Consider the following 22,514-nt stretch of genomic DNA (forward strand, 5'->3'; position numbering starts at 1 on the left):
TGTTACTCCTCCTGGAGTGAGGTTTACCAGCTAATTCGAGTTAAGGGGTTACTTCGAACTCCCGTTTCACTGCTGCGTGTAGACGCGGGCAGTTATTTTGGGCTAGTCAGTTTCCAAAATGGCGACTTCCCAGGAACTGCTATTGAAGCGTAGGATATTTAAATCCCATGCTTCATTTGCAATTTCGGTCGCTCTCATTAGCCTCCCTAATTCGAACTAGGGGGCTAGTGTAGACATACCCTATGATGCCTAAAACAGGGACATAGCCACCAAGTATTTCTGTGCAGTTTGGCCAAAGCAACTTACCTAAATTCACCCAAGAATTCTGTGACAGCCACTTAAACCCAGATTTCCTGAGTCTAATCCCAGTGCTTTAACAACCATCAACGCTGGTCTTTATGGGAATTTTTCTTGAATAAAAGCTGAGTCAGGACCTTAGTATTTTTCCCTATGTAATTAACAGGGCTGACATTTCACCACTGAATCAGGCTATCTGTGAACCATTCATGTTACTAACACAAGATGGACACCCACAAGGCTCTCTGCACAGGCCAGCCTGAAAACAATCTCTGCTCTGAATAGCCCTTTATTCACTTCTTGAAATGTTCCTTCATTGCTTCTTTGTTGGTTTCTGATGTTTTGTGCTGATATGTAACTACTACTAATAAAAAAAATAGTGTTATTCAAGGGCAAAAAGTTGTGTCGGTCACATTAAGACCTAAGCAGTTAGCACTGAGAACTAATACTTCTTTGTCCTTGATGATTACATGCCAAGAGAATGAAGGACTTTGGATGACATATTCGTGGTATTTTTTCCAGCATTGTTCTGCCCAACAGGAATCTGAGGGAAGAATTTGCAAAGGCTCCATTCAACTTTCAAAACTTGTTTTGAATAAATAAGCTTTGAAATCAATCCTGAATACTGTGGGTTGTGAGCCTTGTCTTGCATTTCATACTGAGCTAGTTTAGCAATGTGGGGATTAAACTAAAACAGATTTAGGAAAAATGCAGCATTTGTTCTAACTTCCTAGTCTCTTAATTATCTTGAAATACATTTTAGGATTATTTAATATTCCTGCCTATTCAGCAAGGATCTCTGTTTCTGGGTCTAAGAGCACATTATTGCATTAGAGATGAGGCTTCAGTCTTTCTTTTTATAATTGTTTCAATCAGTTTTCCTTGGCCCCCAAAGCCTGCAAACATGTAGGCATCTGCTTAACTTTGTACAGGAGTAGTTGAATAGTGAGATTATGTTCATACTTGAAGTTAAGCATATACATTAGTGTTTTAAGGATCGAGACCAGCAATTGTAAAATAAAGGAAATAGCTTCTTACATGTTTGCTAGAAAAAGATTTAAGGAAACAAAGCAGCTCTCCCCCAATGGCTTCATTTCCTTCTCTCGGGTGAGAACTGAAGATGAGAGGAGGACATTCAAGGGTTAGGAAAAAACAGTGTCTTTTCATGTGACCTTTCAACAATACTTGGGATTATAACACTCAGGAATATTGCTGCCCAAAAATTAAAAGGGTGGGCCAGATTCTGACCTCCATAATATGAGTGTAAATCTAGTTGAACTGCACTCTGCCTTCTCCAGATTTCCCATGGTGTAAATAGGTCAGGATCGCACACAGAGTGCTTCCTGGTTTCAAGATTAAACTAGATGGGTTTATGAAGGGGATGGTTTGATGAGATAACATGATCTTGGCAACTAATTGTCCATTCATTATCAGTGGGAATAGGTCAATGGAGGGATGATAGGAGTTACTATAGAGAACTTTCTGGGTGTCTGGCTGATGAGTCTTGCCCACATGCTCAGGGTTTAGCTGATCACCATATTTGGGGTCGGGAAGGAATTTTCCTCCAGGGTAGATTGGTAGAGGCCCTGGAGGTTTTTCGCCTTCCTCTGTAGCATGGGGTCCAGATCACAGCTAGAGGATTCTCTGCATCTTGGGGTCTTCAAAGTATTTGAAGGCTTCAATATCTGAGATATAAGTGAGAGGATTATTCTGGGAGGGGTGGGTGAGATTCTGTGGCCTGCACTGTGCAGGGGATCAGACTAGATGATCATAATGGTCCCTTCTGACCTTAAAGTCTATGAGTCTATGATTGAGAGAAAGTGCAACTAGTCTTGGCTTACCCAGATTCGTCCTATGTGTGCTCTGAGCTCTAGAGCTCCCAACATGCTGTAGCTAGACTGCTCTCATTGCAGGAAGCCCATCCATATCCCTCCCATCCTCCTTTCCTGGCCATCTAGCCATTCACATCATGTTCAGCTTAAAATTACATTATTTGCTTTCCAAACACTCCCAGCCTCACCACTTCTTGGACCTTAAGCCTTTTCTTTCCTTGCCCACTCAGGCTCCTCCTCCAGTCTTGGGCCTCGACAAATTGCTATTCAAAATGGCAGGAGATAGCACTGCCACTTGTGTTAACCTCTGCCATTGGACTTCTGTCTTTTCTCTTACTCCCCATTCTTAGGGAAACATTTCCTCTCTGCAAATGTCACTTTAAACTCTTTTTTTCATTTTAATTCACAGAACAACATTGTGTGATACGGTGTCTGAGGAAGAATGCTCTGTGTAAATAAACTGTATTGTCTCTCCGGTTTTTGGTATGCATGTTTGTCCATGGCTTTTCCTGCTACTCCTCGGTCACATTTCATACTATATCATTAGGGGCTATGCGATTCCAGCAGGGACTCCAATTTAATGCCAACCTCACCTTGGACTAAGGAAATTTCATCTCAAGTTCCCTTACAGATGTTTTTAGGTAATAACTGGAGCTGGGAAGAAATCCAGATGCAGTCAAATTATCTGTCATTGTTCCATTTCTGCCTACATGATGTGCTAAAACAAATAGGCAAAGAGGAAGAGAGCAAGACAGGATATAAAATTTAGAAATTCTTGGTTTAAAAGGTACGTAAACATACTATTTTAATTTTAATTTTTGTTCAGGACTCATAAAAATGTCACTCTTATTATCTCAGATTCCAATTTTCTCCAAAACAGTTCCCTGGTGTGTGCTTCGTAGTACTGTCCCATTCTCATACTCTGTTTTCCCCCTGCTCTGTCTAGTGAAAAATGGAAAGGGCCCTTGTTTGTGTATGTGGCTCCTGTTTGTGCTTCAGCAACTTTGCATTTGCAGGGCATTTGGTTTTTTGTTTTTGTTTTTTGTATCTAGACCAGATACAAGCAACAATATACGTCTTTTAACCCCATTTCCATGCGCAAATTAAAGCCAAAATGAGGTTGCTTTGTAGATTTGGTAACAAATTTTCAGCTGTGGCATCTGATTTTGTGAGCCCTGCTTACATGCCAGATTGCACAGAAGTATGTGCATTTTGTCTCAAGCAAAAGTAAGGCTCCGTACTCTAATCGGTTGTATGTAAAGTGTGCATAAAATATAAGAATCTGGTTTGAAAACTTGATGCAAAATCTCGCAGAAGAAAAAACTTATGTTAAGACAGGGCATCAAAACCTGTAAAAATGGGATGCAAAACAAAGTGTTGTGTGTGGAGACCTCAGTGTTCATAACAACTAGTGTGCAGAGCTGGTCAAAAATGGTAATTCGTTTTCATGGGAAATGTTGAATTTTTAAAAAAATTTCTGCAAATATTTTTCAGTTTTTTGGCTAACATGAGTGAAAGAAACGAATTCAATACCAGAACATTTTCCTGATTTGAAAAATATGTTGTTTTCAAATATGAAAATAAATTTAAAAAACTGATTTTTCCAGAAAAGTTTGCTTCATTAAAAAGTTTTTTAAAATGAAAATACAAATTTTTAACTAAAATTACAATTTTAGTTTGCTCAAAAATGTCATTTTTTTTCATTGAGAAAATGTCAGCTCTACTAGTTAGTCATCCAAGCCTACGGGAAGAGGAATTAAAGACAAAGTGGTAAAATGTAAAGGCCAAATTTTACAGTTTTACATTTAACAGGAACAACAGTGGCATGGTCTCCTCCACAGGCATCCAGTACTCCTCCTTTTGTGAAGAATAAAGGAAGCTGATGTGAGCGTTTGCTTCCTTCAGCCTCTTGCCATGTGGCTCAGAGTAAGGTAAGCTGATTCCAGCTACGTATTTTACGTTGTGTATCTTATTTTGCATACTTCCTGGTCTGGTCTAGACCAGGCCTTAGTCTTTAAGGTGCTACAGGACAACTCATTTTTCCAGATGTAGGCTTACACTGTTACCCCTCTGAGACTTGTGAATGTTTCTGAGAGTGAGAACTCTTTAAAACAGGACGATAAAGAAGAAGAAATACTCTCCCCCAAATCCTTACAGGGTCCAATCTAATGATACACCAAGTATCTTGCAGCACCACTTCAGAGGAGCATACCCAGACTACAATTTTATGTTCAGGTCTCTCAATCACTTTAATTCTGACAGACAAGGCAGCCTTAGGCTTGCACATACAGGTAGTAATAATAATAAATAATTGCCCCCAAATGTTCAGAGCGAACATTGTCAAAAGGTTGTTTGGTCATCTCTGCATTGTGAGTCTATCGAGAATATTCAGACTTGCACTGAAGACTGAGCCCAGCAGGCATACAGAGGAGTAAACTAGCCAGCCTGGGCTTGGAGCAGCTGTTGGTTGCCCAGAGGGAACAAGCCTTTGCCACAATTCTATTTAACAGGCCCATAATCTAATGTGTGTTTTTGTATTTTTGGTGGGTTTGTGTGTGTGTGGCGCATTTGAAGTTTGTTTTTAGAGAGACCGAATTACATGAAGTAATTTATTTATGAAGCCCACAAGACTTCCTAGGGACCGAAGCAGCAGGATGATAATGATTAATGAAGGCAGACAGCATGTGGCAACGCATCCCAGCCTCGCTCAGCACAGACGCTGCTCGCTTATGAGGAGTATTCATCAGACTGCCTGAGGGGAGGGGGAGAAGAGGGCAACAAGAAGGATATGCTAAAACATTACATGCTGCATTTGTAAATCATGTCATAGAAGGGAGGTGTGTGCTGTGTGGTGATTTTCTCATGGAGCAAGAGTGACCCATGAAGAAAGTGCAGCTTTCTTTTAGCCAATGCCCTGGCTTCCCTGACGGTGGAAAAATGTCTGTCTTGCAGACAGAGAACAGCACTATTTTCTTAAAGATGCATGAAGCAATGGGCTTAAATTGCAGCAGGGGAGGTTTAAGTTGGACATTAGGAAAATCTTCCCAACTGTCAGGGTGGTTAAGCACTGGGATAAATTGCCTAGGGAGGTTGTGGAATCTCCATCATTGGAGATATTTAAGAGCAGGTTAGACAGACACCTGTCAGGGATGGACTAGATGGTGCTTGGTCCTGCTGTGAGTGCAGAGGACTGGACTTGATGACCTCTTGAAGTCCCTTCCCATTCTAATATTCTCTGATTCTATGTAATTCACCTGTCAGTGTCAGGTCAGTTCTTGGCTCCCGACAAAGGGGAGAGGCGAGGAGGGGCTTGTGTTAGGAAGTGGCCTGAGTTCCTCTATACTGATGACTGTGTGGCTCCAGGAGACACAAATTTTGTCATAGAATCTGCTCCCCCAAGCTGAACTTCTGGCTACAGGCTGGCCCCCATATTTTCATTTGCAAATAGCATTTGCTAACAATGAGAAGACTCTGAACATCCCTTTTAACTGGACTAGAGTGCTTCTTGTGGGGTAACATGGCAGTTCAGAAACATAGCAGTCGCTATGCTACTTATTGTGTGTAATAGAAGTAATGCCACACACAGTAGAAGGGTTGACATCTCCAAAGTGGGTAGGTGCAGAATAAACCCTCTGATTAGGAGGAGTCTACACTGGCCATAACACAATTGGTGTACAAAAGAACCCTCTTTTACCAATGGCCTATCTTACCGCATTGGAGGTTTACACCCCGTCAAATCCAGTAAAGGGGCATGATGGTATAAAGGGGCTATATAAGCCCCAAGTTTGCTTGGTGGAGCATAGACCTGGTTTAGGCACTCAGGAAGTTAAGGACCCCTTTGCAAGGGGTAGAGGATGTGATCAGGGAGGGACTGGGAGCGAGAGGGCCATGCAGAGATTCAGGGCAGTGTTGCCACAGTGGAACCTACAGGTCCCGGCCCCTTTGTGCTAGGTGCTGTACAAACAAATAACACAGAGATGGCCCCTGCTGCAAAGATCTCCCACTCCAAATACAAGGTGAGAAACAACAAGTGACTATAACAACGACATTGGACTCACAAGGTAGCAATGAGATGGCTGTGATAAGCAGTGGTCTTAGCACACACTATGGCCATGTTTTTGTAGGCATCTTGGTGAGCTTTAAGGAGGGGTTGGAAGGAAAACAATGTGGTGGCTTTGCAGATTTTTATGAGTGTCTAAACCCCATGAAACCAAAACCTTTCCAATCTGATTTTGCAAACCAGGACCACTCCCAGGTTTTTTCCTCCTTCAGATTTCTGCTCTCAAGATCCTATTTCTTACGCTGTCAGGAAGGTAGAAGTTAACTGTTAGACCATTGTGCACTTCTAAATGTGTCAATTCTGCTGTATTCAACAGAGTACATTTTGAGTGTAGCATCTGACTAAGATGGAGTACAATTAAAACGAAGGGGGAGGGGGGGAAGAATGGCACAGTGCTTAGTACTGTGCCTGTTAATTGCTCCAGTACTTTCATTTATTGTGACAGCTTTCCATGATGCATTATCACTCTGGTGGTTTTTATCCCCCTTTAACTGCTTTTGCTTAGTTTAATTTCTCCCTGTTGCTGCAGAGCGGTGCACTGAGCACTCAGCACAATATGGGAGTTATAAGACTGGTCCCATCTGAACCTAAGTTCACTACAGCGGAAGTGCCTATTTGATCTTTGTTTTATTGCTTCAGTTCCTTGAAATTGTCATGAACCGACAAAGCTGGTGCCTGTGAAAGCCTCTGTGGGCACGGCCATTGCTAATGTTCTGCTCTCCATCCCCTCTTCTCCCTCTGCTAATAAAGCCCTACAGACAGTTTGTTACTGATGGATTGCCTTGTAACATCACAGCAGGCGAGAGGGCTGGACTGGGTGTCATGGGGGACATAGAGATGAAAGACAAATGGGGAAGCAAGGCTTTTTATAATAGACATGCTGCCTATAGAAAATAAAAGGATTCCGTACTCTTTAGCCAACAGGGTTTATTGAACCTCTGTAATGAATCATGGCTTTGAGCCGGCAGGTAACTGGAGGTGGACTTCAGGGACATACCTATCTATGCTCTAGAAAAGACTAATAAGGCTTTGTCTATACCAACCCGCACCATCGATCTAATCTATGTGACTTCAGCTACACAAATAACATAGCTGAAGTTGATGTACTTATTGCGTCATCTTGTGTGTGGTAAGGTCAGTGGGGGCTGCTCTCTCAGTGATGCTGGCTACTCCCCTCATCCTGCTGGAGTGCCAGCATTGACCGGATGGTGCCCAGAGATCGATTTATCGTGTCTAAACAGACATGATAAATCGATGGTCGGTGGATCGATTGCTGGCATAGTGGAGACAAGCCCTAAGATAGATAGGTAAGGAATGCAAGGCTGTTTTGTTTTATTGCCAGGTATGGACGAGGTATGGACTCAAGTGAGGATGTGCAATACACATATTTTTCAACACTGAAGAGATACAAAATTCAAATCTCTTGTCCCATACCCTGTAGAAGGCAGGAATGGGCCCTAGGCACAGAATGGTGATCCTCAGCATGCTAATGAGGTTCTTAAGTTAATCATTGCTTAGCATGCATTGTGACCTCTTCTGTGCTTGGTCAACAAGGAACTCAGTCTGCTTAATATCCTGTCCTAGGGGGCCTACTGCTAGATTTTTAAAAGTGTCTTGAGCACCTAAAGATGCAGATAGGTGCTTAGTGGCGATATTATAAAGTGCCTTGAAATCAATAGGAATTAGCTGCCTAGATGTCCTAGGCACCTATCTGCATTTTAGGCAGCTAGCTACCTTTTAAAAATCTTAAACCATAGCAGCCCATCCTTTTTGACCAGGAAATTGTGGGTTCTGTTTCTGTTGACAACTGAGATGAGAGATGTGGTGCTTAACCTTCTAAGAGTGCTCTCTTGTGGCCAAGAACTGCCAAAAAAGGAAACATTTTGATAAAATCCCTCTCTCATATTCCTCCTTCCCAATTTTTGATTTTCAGTTTACTAAGAAAAACTGAGGAAAGCAGATGGTTTCTATGACAAATGTTGCTTAGTGTAAAACCCAATTTCCCACCAAATGCCCAATTTTCCACCAATTTTGTTACTTCTGTATTTTTTCCTGTTTGCTTTTTCTTTGTCTCATTTTTTTCCATCATTCCAACCCTTCCTACCTTTCCTCTCGCTTCCCCTTTCTCCCACTGCCCCACTAAAATCAATTACAAAACGTCCACTGCCTTCATTAAGTCCAGAATTTCACTCTGCATATCCCATAGGAAAAGTGGGGAGCTCCAAGAGCCCCCTGCACCTGACAGCAGGATCTTCTAGGGAGACCCTACCACAAGAGATTGCTCCCAGACCATTGCTTTGGCTTGTCTGTACTGACTTCTGCATCTAAAATGCACTCCACATTAATGATTCACTGGGCAAAGCCTTCCTCTCATGTTAATGTCTGAATCAGACAATTATTCCTCCACAGATCACAAATTTAAAATCAGAGAAGCAGACACTCCATCAATGGTTAAATGACTTGACTTGATAGTAGGCTATTCTTTCCAGATTAAAACGATCTGAGAGAAATCAGTGGGTTTAAAGGGAGACAAAGGCTAAATTCTATGCCAAGAACTGGACGTGTCTCTCACACAAATAGGCTACTCTATTAACTAGTTAATAGTTACTCTTAATACTTGGTTGATTGACAGGTCATGAACTTCCAACAGTAAAAAAGCAGAGTGAATGAAACAAAGGAGGATTTTAGAAATGGAAAGCTAGGGCATTTTTCCAGGTTTTTTTTTTAACTTAGACCTATATATCGCTTTGTTTGTGGTTCAGTCTCTTAGGCTTGCCAGATTTCTGAATGAGAACCTTTTGTCCACATCCAGTAAATATCTGGATAATTCAGTAATATGTAAAAGGGACAGAAACAAAAAACACCAACACAATTAGATATTCACTGTGTCCCTCCACTGGAAATGGATGAAGATATGGGATAACACAGAACTATGACAGGACTATTTAAACAGAGATCTCTAGTGTCAAGTAACAAAGGGTATGTCTACACTACAGTGCTAATTCGAACTAACTTAGTTCGAATTAGTTAATTCGAACTAAGCTAATTCAAACTAGTGCATCCAGACTAAAAAACTAGTTCGAATTAGCGTTTTGCTAATTCAAACTAGCATGTCCACATTAAGTGGACCCTGAACCGGGGTTAAGGATGGCCGGAAGCAGTGCCGTCAGGGCATCAGATGAGGACTTAGAGCGTGGAGCTGCTGTCTCAGGCTAGCCGAGGGCTGTGCTTAAAGGGACCCGACCTCCACCCCGGACAGACAGTTCTCAGGGGTGTCCCGCTTGCAAAGCAGTCCTGTCTTGGAGTGCCCTGAATGCCCACACTGGGCACATCACAGCACTCGGCCATCAGATCGGCTGCACTTGCCGCAGGCTGCCATCTGGGGAGAGGGGGCAATTAGGGGGCTGCAGGAGAGCTTCCACCCACAGAAGCCCGCAGAGCCAGCCCAGTCCTCCCCATCGAGGGCTTGTACCCCATTCCTCCCTCACCTCCTTCCTCTTACCCTTCTCTAGCCCCCCTTCCTGATGTACAAAATAAAGAAAACATGTGGTCAAAAATAGAATCTCTCTTTATTGAACAAAACTCGGGGAGACTGGGAAAAGGAGGTGAGAGAGGGGAAGAGAGAGGGTGGGAGAGGGGAGGGCAACTAAAATGATCAGAGGTTTGGAACAGGTCCTATATGAAGAGAGGCTAAAGAGACTGGGACTTTTCAGTTTAGAAAAGAGGAGACATAGGGGGGATAGGATAGAGGTCTCTAAAAGCATGAGTGGGGTAGAGAGGGTGCATAAAGAAAAGTTCTTCATTAGTTCCCATAATAGAAGGACTAGAGGACACAAAAGGAAAGGAATGGGTAGCAGGCTTCAAACTAGTAACAGAAAGTTGTTCTTCACAAAGCAAATAGTCAACCTGTGGAATTCCTTGCTGCAGGAGGCTGTGAAGGCTAGAACTAGAATAGAGTTTAAAGAGAAGTGAGATAAAGTGATGGAGGTTGGGTCCATGGAGTGGTATCAGCCAGGGTGTAGGAGTGGTGTCGCTGCCCAAAGTTTGTGGAAGGCTGGAGAGGGATGGCACGAGACAAATGGCTTGGTCACTGTCTTCGGTCCATCCCCTCCAGGGTCCCTAGGGTCGGCCATTCTCAGCAGACAGGCTACTGGGCTAGATGGACCTTTGGTCTGACCCAGTACGGCCATTGTAAGCTCATGGCTCAGGGTCGGGGGTCTCAGTGGACCACCTTGATTTTCATGCACACCTGCTCCTGGGTGGCCAGGCTGGCAGCTCTCCTGCCCTGGACGGCCACTTTCCTGTGCCTAGTGCGGAGGTCGTGGACGAGGTCCACGATGTCCGCACTAGACAGGGCAGGTGCCCGCCTGTTGCGGTCCCGGGCAAGCTCCCGGGAGCCACCAGCCTGGTCCCGGGAAGAGGGGGAGGGCTGGGGGGCATCGGGTGGCTGGCTCGAGCCGTGCCAGGTGCAGGGTCTGCTAGCTGGGTTCTGGCAGGCTTGCACCTGGCATGGGCACTGTAGCCAGCCCGTGCCCCTTTAAGGGCTCCGGGTCCGGGAGGGGGGGCAGACGAGTTTCCCTGGTGTTGGCCTGAGTGGCCACCAGGGAAAGCTGGGGAGGGCTAGCCTCCCACTAGTTTGAATTAAGGGCCTACACACCCCTTAATTCGAACTAGTAAGTTTGAACTAGGCTTAGTCCTCGTACAATGAGGTTTACCTAGTTCGAACTAAGCGCTCCGCTAGTTCGAATTAAGTTCAAACTAGCGGAGCGCTAGTGTAGCGCCTATGAAAGTTAATTCGAACTAATATCCGTTAGTTCGAATTAACTTTGTAGTGTAGACATACCCAAAGGGATTTTAGTATAATAGTGAAAATTGTTCCATTTCTGTTGTATCTGTTCGATATATATCTATACTGGAAGATTTACTCAATGGTGCTCAGGACTTTAACTCAAATATGTTTTGCTTTTCTTAATTTCAATTATTGCTCTGGGGTGGGGCTCGAGATGAGGGGTACACAGCCAGGTGAGGGGTGCATGTCTCCCAGCTGAGGGACAGATACCCAGACAGACACACAGACAAACTCTCTGAAATAGATAGCTGTTCCTTTCTTCACCCCTGTTCCCTGCTGGCCCAAAGGTTATAGCTGTCCCGGTCCCCATCTCTGGCCCTTGGCTATCCCCCTCTGGCCATTCTACTGCATAACTGTCCTTCCTACAAGCCCCCTCCCTTTCTGTTTTATGAAAAACAATCAAATTCCAGGCACATCCCATTGTCCTGGAAACCCTGATCTTGCTTAAGTTATGATCAGAGGAAGCTGCATGCCAAATTTAGTGGTCCTAGATCTAACTTTTTAGGAGGAGCTCTTGAACAAACAGATTCACAGATGACGGACAGAAAGACAAATGCACATTTCTAAAATATATAGTAAAATCTATAGCTATAGTACTTTAGGAGCCATATTTTCCAAAGACTCATCTCCCCTTTAGAAAGCTAAATGAAGGGCCAGAATTTCAAAGATTTCAACACACTAGGTGTTGAGTTCCCTTGATACACTGCCCATCAGTGTCACAAAGGGAGCTGCTTCCACTGGAGCTCTTTTGGAAATCTGATCCTTCCTTAGGTACCAAAAAGGGAGCTGAGCTCTCTTGAAAACCTCGTTCTAACAGTATATTAGAAAAGGACCAGTATTTTAGATCCAGATTCTTCAGAAATCACAATGTTGGGGTCTGTTGGATTTAGGTTTGGATTCAGGCCCACCTCTATGGTGTTACTAAATTATAAGGCATGTTTAGGCAAATTAAATGTCTGGAATGCAGTGACTTGCATTTTTTGATAGCTCCTTTGGTCTCTGTGTTTACTCATTTTTACTAAACAACAACCTAGGCTTTACAAAAGGTAACCATTTGGTTTTTACTGATTTTTTCCCCCTTTCCACTTGAACTTTGGCCATGGCTTGATAACTGAGGCAGATCCTAGGGGAACCCTCTGGGTTCCTCTTGATCCAACTTAGAAGGAGTTGGCTAGGAAAACCCCAGCATCCATCTAATCTATGTGACTTAAGCTGAAGCGTAGCTGAAGTCGACATACTTACTGTGGTGTCTTGTGTGTAATAAGGTTGGAGGGGCCTGCTCTCCCATTGACTCTGGCAGTTCTTCTCATCCTAGTGGAGTATCAGCATTGACGGGCGAGGGCTTGGAAAGCAATTTATTGCATCTAAGCAGATGCGATAAATCGATGGCCGATGGATCGATTGCTGCAGCATTGATCCTCGACGTGATGGAGACAAGAAGTCAATGGCAAAACTCCCACTGATTTCAACAGAGTCAGGATTTCGCCCCAACTATGGTGAGACTCACAGCAAGATTTGATAAAATGTATTAGCATTTTCTGAATTATGTACTATGCATTAACAAAGAAATAAAACTGCATCTACGGAGAATTAATACATTTAAAATCAGAGCTGCTGGTATGTCAGAAAGCATTTGTATCTGGTATCGGTCTGTTCCTCAGTCCAATAAAGTTCCAGCAGCTTGTAAGAAGAGGGACAAATTATTTCTATGATTCTTGCTATTATAATCACTTTTTTAAAAGTATTATAAATTGGTGCATTCTTTTAATGAGTTATGATGCAGGCCGTTCCTTGCTGGAATACAGGTCTCTTAATAGCAGTGGAAAGATTTATGGATGGGCTATCCTAGAGAACATAATAGAGTTAGATGTCCAAGTCCCACTAAAGCCTAAGGGTATGTCTACACTACCCCGCTAGTTCGAACTAGCGGGGTAATGTAGGCATACCGCACTTGCAAATGAAGCCCGGGATTTGAATTTCCCGGGCTTCATTTGCATAAGCGGGGCTCCGCCATTTTTAAAACCCCGCTCGTTCGAACCCTGTGCCGCGTGGCTACACGGGGCACAAACTAGGTAGTTCGAACTAGGCTTCCTAGTTCGAACTACCGTTACTCCTCATTCCACGAGGAGTAACGGTAGTTCGAACTAGGAAGCCTAGTTCGAACTACCTAGTTCGTGCCCCATGTAGCCGCGCGGCACAGGGTTCGAATGAGTGGGGTTTTAAAAATGGCGGAGCTCCGCTTATGGAAATGAAGCCCGGGAAATTCAAATCCCGGGCTTCATTTGCAAGTGTGGTATGCCTACATTACCCTCCTAGTTCGAACTAGGAGGGTAGTGTAGACATACCCTAAGAGTTGAGAACTCTCTGGAATACTTTTATGAAAATCTTATTGTTTCATTTTTAAAATGGTAATTTGAGAGACTTCTAATGAGCCTGCACTCGATTTGTTGCTAAGCTTAGCGTTTTGCTAATTCGAACTAGCATGTCCACATTGAGTGGACCCTGAACCGAAGTTAAGGCTGGCCGGAAGCAGTGCCGGCAGGGCATCAGGTTAGGACTAGCGGTTTGTATGTGTAGTGCCTATTAAAGTTAATTCGAACTAACGGCTGTTAGTTCAAATTAACTTTGTAGTGTAGACATACCCTAAGTGACTTAGGCACTTTTGCAAATGTTATCCTTAGACTGTCTTTCAAAATCCCCTCCAAAAATGTGTTCAAGGTTGACAGAGAATGTGTTCTAAGGCAAGGAAGAGTTTTGGTCCTGACTGTAGGATTTTGTAGAACTACAGATAATCTCATATAGAATTTAATGAACTTTGGAACAATTTAAAACCATAACTGTGCGGAATTCTAACAGGTGCAGTTAAAGTTTAAGCACTTTACAGATGGCTATTAAACCACTCAGCCAAAGCCACAAACCCCCCAAAACAGCTATAAATACAGAAACTCATTCCAGTACTTTGTCTCTTGGCACTGAGAAAAGATTTCCAAATTCTTCTTATTATGTTGCCGCAGTCTGTTGTTTTTTAATTTCTTTGCAGAGTCCTTCTGAGCAGGTCTGGATTTTTCTAGCATGAGGACATGGGGCTTGGAGCTCAGTTCAGTTTATCTTTGTAAGCCCACACCCTGAGCACAAATTAATGTTGAAGATCACTCCCCTGTTTCATCCTGCCAAACGTTCACATTAGAGATTTGGGGTGTAGATGTTCTTTTGTCCTGTTCAACAGACCACTGACTGTGATAATATCCTCAGGGTTATGGAGTATAAGGCAGCACAGGAACTGTATGCTCTAGTTCACCTGCATGGCTGCGTCTAGACTGGCATGATTTTGCGGAAATACTTTTAACTGAAAAGTTTTTCCGTTAAAAGTATTTCTGCAAAAGCGCATCTAGATTGGCATGGATGCTTTTGTGCAAAAAGTGCTTTTGTGCAAAAGCATCTGTGGCCAATCTAGATGCAATTTTGCGCAAGAAAGCCCCAATCACCATTTTAGCCATTGGGACTTTTTTGCGCAAAACAGTTCTTCCCTGTCTACACTGGCCCTCTTGCGCAAGTATTCTTGCACAAGAGGGCTTTTTCCCGAGCGGGAGTGTGAAAGTATTTGCGCAAGAAGCACTGATTTTGTACATTACAAAGTCAGTGCTCTTGCTCAAATTCAAGTGGCCAGTGTAGACAGCTGGCAAGTTTTTGTGCAAAAGCAGATGCTTTTGCGCAAAATCTTGCCAGTCTAGACGCACCCCATATGTCTTTAATTACTGATTCTCACGAATCTTTTCTTTTCATACCTGTTAAGTTTATATATGGCAAATTCTTCTGGTACAAATGAGTTGAGAAGATCCTGTAGGAAATAAATTAACAGGATTGACTGGTCCAATGATGGGTTTTTTTAATTGTCTGGTTTCTAATGTGACCTGCCAGCTTTGCCTGTGCCAAACATCTTATAGGGTCAAGGCCTCTTTCAGCTTCTGTTAGTTGATGCTTGTCCCTGTAAAGCCTTTTTATCAGCAGCACTAGAGTTCATTCTGCTCCTTAGCAAACCAGGCATGTCCAGTGGTTGAATGTTCATGTTGCATGCCTTGTGCAACCATGTTCCTTAGCATATTATTACACATTGGGAACTTGTAGCCTCATGGTTTATTTAAAGGCATCCTTTATATTTTAAAATAAACAATGATATGAATGCATGCTGCATAACAAACTAGCCAGGATGAATTCTTTACCAGGCAATTTGGTAAAAATTAACCACCCAGCTGGTTAATGTTTAGGAACTTAAAATCTGTGGGTGGATTTTTTTCTCCCCTCAGATGCTCTCATAGATGCGATTTTATTCAGTGAGAATGGCAAACAAGCATCTGAGGGCAGAAATGATCCCTTCTGTAGAAGGCAGAAGTAAATGAAGGACTTAGGCCACATCTTCACTATGGGGAGGATAGACTCTGCTGCTGTTGGTCTTCCGGAGTTTGATTTAGCAGATCTAGTAAAGGACACTAAATTGAACTCAGATGGTGTCCCTGTCAGTGCTGGTACTCCTGCTCCTCTGAGGAGCAAGGGAGTGAGGAATAAGGGAGCGTTTGCTCCTGTCGACCTCCCGCTATGGAGACTGCGCGGAAACTTGAATTAAGGTACATCAACTCCAGATACATAATTAACATAGCTAGAGTTGAGTATCTTAATTTAACCTTCTCCTTTAGTGTAGACCTGACCTAAAACAGAACAAAGTATGCATTGCCAGGCATGTCTCAGGCCAAATTAATCTCTGGAGTAATTTACACCAAGGATTACTTTGATACCAGTAAGATAGTCTGAGGTGTGCAGGATACATTTTTGGCTATTGAAGACAATGGAGGAGCCAAAGTATGTTTTAAAAACTATACAAGACAGTTGTGGATGCTAACAATGCATTAGCTCAAAGGGGAAAATCACCCAATTTTTTAAAATTGAAAAACACTTATTCAGAGAATGAGATTATTTTAAATAAACTGCATGTTATCCAGTTGTTGCCCGATGGATTGAGGCTAAGAGTTTGCAAGGTGATTAATGTTCTGGGTACCTTAATTTTGAGGTGTGCTGGATGGGACAACTTGAGGGGGATTGACCTTTCAAAGATAACATGGTCAGTAATTTCTGAAGATCAAACTCCAAGCACAGAAAAATTAAAGCAGCCAGAATTACTAGTTGCTTTTGAAAATCTTAGACTCATTAAATTGCAGGTGAATTGTTATTTTTTCTTTTTGGAGCAAAGTGGCTATTGCCAAAGATGTTTATGAAGATCAGTTAGGAACTCCATTTTCCTGGAAGTTGCCCTGAGACATAATTATATGTGGTTTGTTTCCATCTCTTTTCAATAATGGCGAGGTTCCATTAATGAACTATGTCTTTGCTATGCCGACTTAGCTGGATAGTCAGAAAACTGGCTAACAACATATGATAGGCACATTCAGCACCAGTTCTCCTTGTCTTTATACCTTTGGTTTTTGAATCACAGAGCAAATTATTTAAAGAGTTTTGTCTGAGGAGGTTAAGCCTTTGCCTCCCATGGAATTGGGCAACTGTCTCCCAGAATCATTTTTAAAAACCCCTAAATTGTTTTTAGAGGACAAATCCAAGCAGTCAAGCACACACAAATAATATAAGCAGGGCCTTCTAGTGATGAATGGCTGGGCTGTTAATTAGGGAAATACTCTATGACTGGAGAGAGCAGGGCTCAATTCCTTGCTTTACCAGTTACTTCCTCTAGGACCTTAGACAAGTTAGTTGGCCTCGCTATACCTCAGTGCCTTATCTGTAAAATGGGGATTTAGCACTGCCCTGCCTCACAGAGGCATTGTGAGGATAAATATATTTAAGGTGCTGTGATAACAGGGACCATAGAAGTACCTAACAGAGACATTATGATAATACTCCTGGTCCCCATGAAACTTTCCTTGCTCTGAGCTGGGTTATAGATCAGTTGCAGCTAGAAGGCAGCCCATGCCTTTTTCGGGGAATGTATTGTATTGGTTCATTGGAATATTCCGCCCGCCTTCATGTCTGGATACCCCTATTGGGTTTAAGAAGAATCCCATTGGATGATCTTCTAGAAGGAACACCTTGCTTCATTTCAAATACCAAAAGAACATAAATCCTTGGAGACTTCTTTTTTAAATCAGATCATTTCTAAAAGATTGTGCTCTATAAGTAATAGCCCTGGTGGGCAGCTCCTTCATCAGCATATTTGGAAAGTAAAGTAAATCCTTGGTGAGAAGAGTTTTTTCCTCACTTCATTGTAAATGCTATTTTCATTTATTACAACACCTAAAAGCCCCAGGTGAGATCAGACCTCGGTTATGCTTGGCATTTTACAGACCATGCCCTGAAGAGTTTATCCTATATCAGTAAACAAGACAGATGTAAGAGGGGAGAAATAAAACATTGTTAGTTCATATTTGCAAACAGGGAACTGAGGGATGAATCCATTTGAAATTGAGTTAAATGCCTAATATTTCTGGGTCAGAGAGAAACTTAAATGTCTTGTTCAAAATCACACAGGAAGTGTGTGGCATAGGTGGGAACTGACCACAAATCTCCTGAGCCATGGACTAGGGGGTTTAATCATATGGCTTTCCTTCTGAGAGTTGTTATATTATGTAACTGGACTATTTGGGAACACCATGAACAACAATGGCTTTCATACAGTGTGATTATCAAAGAAGAGATGAGTGTTGGGGCCAAAGCTTATAGTTGTGTCTTATGGTTGATTGGGCATGGAATTCCCATTGGATCCAGTCTGGGATCTTGTACTAAAAATAAAGGCCATGCACAGCCCTGTGTCGATAGCAATGCATCTGCTGCTTTTAGACATTTAGAGGAATTACATTGTCAATTTTGCAAAAGTATTAATTATCCTTAAATGTATTTCTGGAGTACAGGGTAACGGAACATGAAGGCTTGCAATACACTCTTCAGCCAGGTCGCCTACTGATGCTTAAGAAATAATGCTCTGAAGAAGAATATAAGTGGTGAGGAGTGTAGCAAAGTGAAGGTATAAATTGCCTGCTTGCAGCTTTTTGCATTTGAATGGGTAAATCACCAGTTAGCAATGAAGCTTTGGGTGGTGGGAGAATAGTATTTCTAATTGGCTTGCTTATACTAAAAGGTACCCACTTTTCATTCTATTCTATTCTATTCTATTCTATTCTATTCTATTCTATTCTATTCTATTCTATTCTATTCTATCTTCCTCCTCCCTGTAGTATCTGAACACCCTCCAGTAGTGCACAATAAGAATGCTATAAGAAAGCTAAATGGTGGTGGTAGACAATGTTCCCTCTCATTTTTTACATCCATGAGCAGAATAAACTTTGTTTTGTGCACCAAGGCATGCACGGATATGCACCTGCAGTAGAAACACATGCTGCCATCTGTGGGTGGCTGTGGGTACTTTGCTAATCACTCAAATTGCATATCTTATTTCAATTGTATTTCAAAATAGCTTATTTCGAAATTTGGTGTGTCTACACAGTGCCAAATTTTGAAATAACTTGCTATTTTGACACATCCCTTAATCCTCGTGGAATCAGAGTTACAGGGATGCCAAAATAGTACACCTGTTATTTTGAAAAATATTTCAAAATAATGGATGCATTTAAAAGACATGGGGTAGCTATTTTGGAATATCTCCGATATCTCAAAATAGCCCCGCTGTCTAGACGTACCCTCAGTCTCCTGGGTGACTGTACAAACACTCAGTTTACAGGGAACAGTGGTGTAAGGATGATGATTGTTATGCCTTATGACTCACATCTGTCATGTGAGATTTGTGTATTCTCATTCTTTTGACCAAATTTGCCTACATTTGGTTCTATAAGATTTTAATTCAACTTAGTCCCCATGGTTACAGCTATAAATCTCTAAAATGGTTTGTGTCTTGCTAAACTGTGCCAGTATATTTTGGATTTCCAACCACCCAATAGGTGGATTTGCCTGTCTGCACATACAGCCTAGCCTGTTGCCTGATACATATTATACAAAATGTGCACTCATTAGTATCACTGACTATAACAAAGTCACAATTCTACAGGAAAAACCCCCCAAAGACCTACATGTTGAATCCTAGCAAATATACATCTTTTATACTCATTTAAGAAATTCTTCATCTGCCCTGAACTGGAATATGTAGAATGATACTTCTAAAGTTCGTTGATGCAGAATAAGGACTAAATTAATGCACTCAGATTGGAGAATATCCACTGTGATCAGTCAAACCATCAGACCAGTGTAAAATCTGGCGGTTCTTAGTTGGCAGGATTTACGTGTACATTTTCTTCGTTTTTGATCTGGGTTGTGGTTTGGACTCAATTTAGCTCTGGGCTTGAACCACAATCCTGGACCCAAACATTCCCCAAAGCTGGTCCAGATCTATATTTTTCAGCTTGAGCTCATCTCTGATTCAAATAAACCCCCAAACCCAAGGCCAAATTCTATCCAACTCACCCAATTTCACTGGTTTCAATGCCAAACCACAACTCAACTCAGGTGTGTTTGAAAATGGCCCTAACTTCATTGAGAACTGGTTCCAGATTGTCTTGAACTTGGTCCAAGACTGGCTCACACCATTTACACACTTTAGAAAATCTGGGGTGAGCTGAAATTGAGAGAGAGCTTTGGGAAAGTGAGGTTTTATTGTGGCCATCCCACAACATTCTGCAAACCGCTCGAGCTGCCCTGGTTCAGGGAACTGTTTTGCTTTAGAGCCACTCTAAAAAAGCAGAAAGGCCTCCTGTAAACTTACAAGTTTTCTCTCTGAGGCTTTTTTCCATTTTTAGTGGAGCTGCTAGAGCTCTGCTCTACATTTTGCACAATTAAAATAAAAGCCTTTGAAGTATCTCAAATTTGCATATTTTTTTCAGGAGACTTTGTCATAGTCTCTTATGCAAGTGATAGCATCAAACTGGGGCAGCAGAACAGATTCCAGGGACAGTGTAATCTTCATTAAGCTCGTTTGTTTGCAGGAGCTCCATTAAATTAAAAAATCCTTATCAGGATACCTCTCCGCTGAGCAAAACCAGCCTGATGATTTGAAGGGGAAAAGGCAGAAGGAGTGGGGCTATATCTGTGAACCTTAAGGTACTTGTATCTTAACCATGCCTTTTGTGGGGCTCAATACACAAGTAGTATCCATGATCATAGTAAATCTATTTGTTATATGGCATTTCTCGCTGTTGTAATGAAGGCCTAGATCCCATGCCTTGCTAGCCGAGGGGCCAACAGACTTGCCAGGCCCCTAGGCAATTTTGGGGGGGCAGCTCTGCACTCCCGGAAGAGACAGGGCCTCAGGTGGAAGGGGCGGGCCTGGGGCAGCCAGCCCTTAGTGCTGCCTGGACTGTGTTGTGCCCCACTCCGCTGACTGAGACACCTGGAGACTATGGCATGGAGCTCTGGAGTGTGCAGCCCAGCAATTATCCCCTTTGCCCCACCATCGGCAGGCCTGCTGCTAACCTAACAAATCTTTAGCCTCCAGCTGGGTGACCAAGCTCCCAATGTAATGCCCTAGCAGAGTTAGGCACGCAAGAATGATCATCAGAAGACAGCAAATTGAGCAGGGAGCTGCCTAAGCTAGCCAGGAGTGAAATGTTGAGGGAAGAGGTGGAGGAATGGAGAGGGTTTAGGTCCTGGGTGGGCAATTAACAGCCTGTGGACCAGACGTGATTTGCCAGGGTTAGCCCATGACAGGCTGCCAGTGCTTTATTTACCTGTGAAGCCAGAGGTATTGTCACTCCCCACAGCTCCCATTGACTGGGAATGGCAAGCCATGGGCAATGGGAGCTGCGAGTGGCTGTCCCTGTGGGGCCACGGGTAAACAAAACATCTGGTAACTCGCCAGAGACTAACCCTAGTAAACCATGTCTGGCCCATGGGCCTCTTATTGCCCACTCCTGGTTTCGGAGCATAGGTGAATGAGCTGGTGCCTGGCTAAGGGGTAGAAGGCAGGCACCTCCCTCCGTTCAGGAGCTTCAGCTGTAAACCTTCCCTGGGAGTCAAGCACCTAGGCTTAGGTATTACCTCAGAGTTAGGGGTTGCATCTGGAAAATCCTGGAACCCACAAACGGGGAGAGAGAGGCACCTGAGACTGTATCCACAAAAGCCAGTGTGCAAGGCCGGGAGCCCCCTTGGCTTGTCAATGGGATCTGCCAACATGAGGTGTGTGTCCTCAGCTCTGCCTCCCCCTCCGTTTTGTGAGGAGGCAAGCATCCACCCTGTGGAGGGGGAGGGTCTGGATTGGAGGAGAGGGAGAGAGAGCGGGGGGGGGCTCCTGTCCAGTTGTGGAGCTGGAGGCCTCCTGAAGCCACTGAGGTCCAAAAATCGTGAAGAGTGAGGGACTGGGCAAGCAGAGCTGAATCCCCTTGCAGACCGGTGAGGGATTGTCAGACAGCTACTTTGGCAATGGTGGGAAGGGTGGGAGTTAGGGCAGCAGGTGCTTGGGTGTGGTGCTTGGGAGGATGTAGGAGATCGTGGTGGGTGTTTGTGGGTGGCAGGGGAAGACTGAGTGGGAGGCAATGGGGTTGTGGGTGTATCCAGAAGACAGGGAGTGGAGGGTGGGTGCCTGCAGGAGGCAGAGGCTGGAGGGTGTCCATGGAAGGCAGAGGATGGGGAGTGTCCGGGGCAGCCAAAGATGTAGGTGCTTGTGGAAGGTGGAGAGGCAGGGGCATCCCTGATTCAATATCACCCCCTCCCACAGCTATAATCCCGGTGAGAGTGGTTGCCAACTGCCATGGCCTCTTAGGGAGCCCAACTCAGCAAAACTACTTGCAGCCAGGAGCTTAGGTGGCAGGTATAACAGGCAGGGGAAGGCATTGCCTTCCCAAACTGCCATGCGTGGCCCCTCCTGTACTCTGCACCCTGCTTCAGCTTGGCTCCCAGGCTATTCCTGGGCTTCAGCCATGCTGAGGTTAGGGCCACCCGCCCTCCCCAGGCTCCAGGGCCAAGGAGGCTCATGGCAGGAGCGGAGCCCTGCCCCTGCAGTGGGGGGTGGCTTGTGTGGGGAGAGGGAGCTGGAGCCCTGCCCCTTTGTGTGTGGGGTTGCTCCTGGAAGGAGTGGGGCCTCACGTGGAAGAGGCCCTTGGGTCACCCACGGCCCACGGCCAGGAGGCTCCTTCCTGCTGCTGTAGCCTTCTTCCTCATTGCAACTGTTACCTTCCCCCAGCCAGGTCAAGGCTGGCGCCCCCGCCCGCCCTGTGCCTGCGCTATATGAATTGCCTCACATGCACGTGGGCAGGTTCCCAGAATGTGAGCATGGGGGTGGAAACATAACTGAGCCCCCCACAATATTTCCATCGAGCTGGCAATAATACCCAGTCCTGCTGCCCCCAAGTAGGGGGAATCCTACAGAGCGGCTGAAGGGGCTCCAAGCAGCTCATATAGCTGGGGTGACATCAGGGTTGAGAGGGCTCTGGGAAAACAGACGGGCACCTAGGGGATGCAGGTGATCATGGAGTTA

The 22,514-nt window shown here is 43.9% G+C and overlaps 1 long non-coding RNA gene across 1 annotated transcript; it reads left to right on the forward strand.

Moving 5' to 3' along the window:
* Positions 1 to 740: 740 nt before the first annotated feature.
* LOC112546166 (uncharacterized) lies at positions 741 to 18,060 on the forward strand. The gene is made up of 4 exons (XR_012896439.1): positions 741 to 2,916; positions 3,971 to 4,060; positions 12,354 to 12,534; positions 17,947 to 18,060. It is a non-coding gene; the product is annotated as an uncharacterized LOC112546166 (long non-coding RNA).
* Positions 18,061 to 22,514: the final 4,454 nt, after the last annotated feature.

The sequence above is a fragment of the Pelodiscus sinensis genome, chromosome 18 (genome assembly GCF_049634645.1).
Source record: "Pelodiscus sinensis isolate JC-2024 chromosome 18, ASM4963464v1, whole genome shotgun sequence".
Classification (NCBI taxonomy): Eukaryota; Metazoa; Chordata; order Testudines; family Trionychidae; genus Pelodiscus; species Pelodiscus sinensis.